General features: G+C 29.9%; 1 long non-coding RNA gene across 1 annotated transcript; it reads right to left on the bottom strand.

Moving 5' to 3' along the window:
* Positions 1–409: 409 nt before the first annotated feature.
* LOC143254139 (uncharacterized) lies at positions 410–3,128 on the bottom strand. The gene is made up of 2 exons (XR_013029972.1): positions 3,034–3,128; positions 410–2,548 (listed from the first exon to the last, which is right to left on the bottom strand). It is a non-coding gene; the product is annotated as an uncharacterized LOC143254139 (long non-coding RNA).
* Positions 3,129–5,364: the final 2,236 nt, after the last annotated feature.

Here is a 5,364-nt window from a genome sequence, read left to right as displayed (position 1 = left end):
TGAATATAAAGTTATGAAGGATTGATTACTAACAAGTATCCTGAATATAAAGTTATGAAGGATTGATTACTAACAAGTATCCTGAATATAAAGTTATGAAGGATTGATTACTAACAAGTATCCTGAATATAAAGTTATGAAGGATTGATTACTAACAAGTATCCTGAATATAAAGTTATGAAGGATTGATTACTAACAAGTATCCTGAATATAAAGTTATGAAGGATTGATTACTAACAAGTATCCTGAATATAAAGTTATGAAGGATTGATTACTAACAAGTATCCTGAATATAAAGTTATGAAGGATTGATTACTAACAAGTATCCTGAATATAAAGTTATGAAGGATTGATTACTAACAAGTATCCTGAATATAAAGTTATGAAGGATTGATTACTAACAAGTATCCTGAAATGTAAACAGCTGTTTTATTGATCAAATATCGATAACAAGAATGTGGGTGAAGATAAAACTCAGGGTCAAACATTCGATCATGTTGTAACATTTCCTCTAGAACATTTCTTTTTCGAATTGTCAACACACGAAATATATTCTATGGAAACTAACGTCAGCAAGTATTTGATTCTGTAACAAAACGTGTTCCTGGAACAGGAGAAACACACAGACAGACAAATTAACGGTTTTCTTTTAAATATAAATTACACTTTATTTTTACTTTATTTTTCTATGTTTTCTATTACCAAAGATACTAAAACTAAGTTTCAATGCAAAATTTTCATTTCAATATTCAATTTACAGTATTTTCAATAATATATTTTTCTTGCACTATATAACCTTTGGGTGTTATTTAAATTGAGGTAAAATTTCGGAATATCATTTCTTTCGGCGGTAATCCGGTTCCTAAGAAACTTTAAAAATAAAAGCATATATGAGCTTTCATATAAGTTGAGTTAAGAGCACAAAATTGTCGGTGTTGTTATAAGTAAGTTATTTAATTAACTATAATGACTTTTAAAGGCATGGGTAAGTTTATTTGTGATAAAGAGAAACTTATTAGAAATAAAAAATTATCCCCAGATGGCTGATATGGTATTAAAACGTTTATTAAGATAAAGTTGGGCCCAAAGTTTCCACCTTCTAAGGTTATCTTCAGTTTAACAAAGAGTTGGAAACTTTCTCTTTGCTAATCTAAAGAAGTTTATGTTTTAAGGACACTATAAATTATTTGATTACTGTTTTAGTTCGTTTCAATATGCACTATACTTCTATCTGTACATATACACAGATAATATTTTTATTAATATAACCATAATTTTCTTTAAATGTTTTTTATAACAAATATTCATATATATATATATATATATATACCACTGGGATCTTGTGTGACAAATAATATAACACAGACTCCAATCCATTTATGAATCTCCTCCTCTTTCCTTACAGCTAATTGTGAAGTGGAAGATAAAATGTTCCATTCTTACCCTTTAATAAAACTGGAGATTACTTACGATGCACAAATACGACAGTCGTATCTATTCTCCCAACGACTTATCGATGGCTTTAGTGACTTAAATCGCTAATATTTGTTCTATGCGATAAACAAAGTTCAGATAGCCCTCTGTGTAGTTTGTATTAAATAAACAAAGTGAGCAGATTCCCTTATGTTTCTCATTTCAAACCAATACGTTTTTTAATGTGTATAAATTGTAAACTCTGAGACATTACCTAAAAAAACCAACGACTTATATTTACCACTAGAATTCGGCAAGTTTTTTTAAATATTCAAAAAATTTAAAAACAATAAAGTTATCAAACCAGGTTCTTCCAAAAACTGAACATACCAATGACAATATGGGGTTATAGTTATTAAAAGAACAGAGTATGCATTTTTTTATCCTGTGAGATAATGTTCATATTAATAAAAAAGACATTATATAAGTCACGAATTTTGAAAATGTTGGGGAAAACTTTGACCAATCATAGGGAAAGCATGTTTTATACGAAAAAGATTTCAACCAGCGATCCTCAGATACACGAGCCGAGAGGTATGGCCTGGTTGTTAAATTGATTAACTTTATTATTTCAAAAGTGAAAATTTGAAACTCTTCCGATTTTAAATTTTGATATTCTTACTTACTTATACTAACTTGAACATCGAAATTAAGTGAGTTTTTACCAAATTCCCTCCACCAATACGATTTTATGCGTCCAAATGTAAACTGTCATTCATTCTTAGCTCACTATCCAATCTTATATCACTTCTTCCATCGGAACCTACTTGTCTTGCTGTTCGTGTTGCTCTTGTTAACCTATCTCTGATGTCAGGGTCACTGCCAAAACCAAGCTTACGTCTGGGTTTCTTCTAAACATATTCTTCTTGTATCTTCCATTTCCGATACATGTACCGAAATCTGGTTTCTTATTAAAACCACTTTTATTCTTGAGTCTGTTAGGAGTTCTGCTACTTCCCCCTATATATCCGTAATCTCCATAACCATTGTGGATATTTCGGGTTATTCTGTTAACTCCGTTTTCAGCGTAACTTCCTACATAGTAGACCGTAATCACCAAAAGTAGAATAAAATTCTGTAAAAAAATAAATATGAAATTTCATTTTTTTTATGAAACTAGGACCATTAAACAACAAAGCTATTTGCTTCTTCCGTGAGAAAATTTTGTAGATTCAAAGTTATTTCACAGAAACATACAGTTAGACAAACTAGCACGATGTAAATTAGCTTATCCTATAACTTTTTCCCCATAAAGTTTTAATATTTTATTGTGAAATGTTCAAACATAGAACAGACTATGTATAAAATAAATGGCATTATTCATGTTTATTTCTAACCGTTAAACCAAATTTATATTAATAACGGTAATAGAAATGACTGATTAATTTAGTGAATCTAGTCAACATAAAGATTATTTTACTGGTGTTGTGACAGATTCCGCGCGAGGAGCTTGGTGGGAAATTCAACATAATTTTCTTGTTTGTTGTTTTATATGATGAGAGCGTTTGTCACAGTATTATTTTACTGGGAATTTTGTTACACTGAAATTGAATACCTTACCACTGACTTGATCTTCATTATACTCCAATAAGGTAAAAGACGTTGATATCAGTTGCAAGTTAGTTGGTTATGTTAATAGTATTCTTCAAAGTTACGAATTTATATAATGTGTCGTGATGACGCCATCACAGTGAAGGCCATAGTTCTGAGTTACGAAACTTATATGACCTAGATTACTATTTACTGATTTTAAATTATACAAAGGTCATACTTCATAATTAGATTCTTTTCCAGATATATTGACAAACAAATTTAAATCACAAATCAACGCAACAAACTTTATAGAAATGTTTTTACTTTTCTTTCTGCTACTAATGTACTTTCAAAGAACGATATCGTGTTGAATAGGCCTTATGTGGTTTATATAACTTCGCCCAAAAGTAAAATACAGAGTTATTTATTTCCCTATGTTATAATCTCAATTATTTTATGCAAAAACTCTAATTTGTTTGTTTTTATTTTACACATCATTATTATTTATTTGTGTGTCACACTCCAAACGAGTTTGGTTTTGTTCCGTTACGTTATGTCAAACTTTCTGAATAAGTAAATTAAGGGTATTTAGATAAAATTTACCATTTTACTTAAATTATACGTTACACGGTACGTTCAATAATTACTTCTTAATGATTTATTGTTCTATGTTTTACAGTAGAGACAACTGAATGTACGGAAGACTCAGCAGAAAGGCCGATGTGGCTTTGCTGTAATAAAAACACACAAACACAACCTAATATAAATAAACCTTCTAAACGTTAATTTTTACTGTCAGGTACTTATTTAATAACAATTTTTGTCGTTGGTATAGTATGTATGATTAACAATTCATGTTCTCATTAAATAGGTTTCTCTGTCTTTATTATTGTTTCAATCAAAAGCTGTAAACAGATCTGAAATCGATGCGAATATTTACTTTACTTTACTATCTTGTTTCCGAGTAATTGGAACGTGCTTCGTATGGAATGTTCTATTCTTCTTTTAAGGATAGTTACACTATCTTTATTGATTGTAATATCTGTCATATAATTAATTTATAATGTCTACAAATTATGTCGTCTCGAATATATCGCTAGATTTCTTATCAAATTCTGATCCTTATTGGTTCATTAGATCCGAAGCTGGCGAATTTAATAATACTGTTTGACTTTTAACAGTTTTGATGGATCTCACTAAATTGGACAACAACATGTCATACTGTTTTCCTATATCGCATCAAAACTGTAACCATGCAGAAAATATGGAAGTGTTACCGTAGAGTAAAGCCAAAGACATTGTTCTACAACACTGTTTTAGTGCATTATTGAAATGAAAACGATGAAAATATGTTAATAGAAGGATTTTATGTTTGGACTGGAATCGACAAAAATGGAGAAATCTATAAACTTAATTTTTGTTTTTTTAAATATTCTGAAACCATGATTTCATTTGATAAATAAATATTTCATTTCACAGATTTCCTGGAACATAGTGCTGTCTAGTGAGATTCAAACAGTAAAGAGGAAAAAAAAAAAGTTTATTTTTGTGTATGTTCCCGTGAACTAAGAAGATTTTGATTTAAGATTATGATAAAATCCCATCTAATAAAGATTTCTGACTGTAGTTGATAGTAAAGCACCAAGAGTGAATATAAGAGTCTTACAGCTATTCTTTCATTTCTTAAAATAAAAATAGATGGCCAGATGTCATGGTTCTTCTAAAAAAACTGTATTATCAAAGAAAGCTTCGACTGTCACCAATCCAATTTCATATCTCGTAAACTCACTTTGAAGATTAGCTAATTAAATATTAAAATTGATCTATTAAGTTTACGTGAGTGTGTGGCCCAATAATTTGTGATTTAGATTATGTGATTACTGAACAAAATAATCATGAGTTAATAAATAACTTGCTTGCCTGATCAAGAAGCGAAAACAGAACTTTGCTAGATATGATCTCTCAATACTGTGAGAAAGATAGTAAAACCTGGGAAGATCTGGTTCATTTATTACAAAAGTGCTGCAAATGAGTCTACTTTGGAAAGTTCGTTTTTTTCTATTACACGGTAGAGATGTACTGCTGCCTAGGCAAGAGATATGACCATAAAAATATTTTATCATGCAGAAGGTTATGATTACAAGTCTAAGCTATTACAGAGACTGCAGTTAGCCTTTGAGATAAATAATAAACATTTAACACAACCTGCTCTACATAGAGAGAAGCAAACAAATAAAAAGGCGGGACCGACGATGGAAAATATATAAATTATTGTTATATACCCTTATCGTCAAGAGGGAAAACAACAAGAAACAAGTAAAACTGTGGAAAGACACTTTCAGTGTCCTTAAAGAAACA

The sequence above is a fragment of the Tachypleus tridentatus genome, chromosome 6 (assembly GCF_004210375.1).
Source record: "Tachypleus tridentatus isolate NWPU-2018 chromosome 6, ASM421037v1, whole genome shotgun sequence".
Classification (NCBI taxonomy): Eukaryota; Metazoa; Arthropoda; class Merostomata; order Xiphosura; family Limulidae; genus Tachypleus; species Tachypleus tridentatus.
This window is presented reverse-complemented; position numbering and strand designations above follow the sequence as displayed.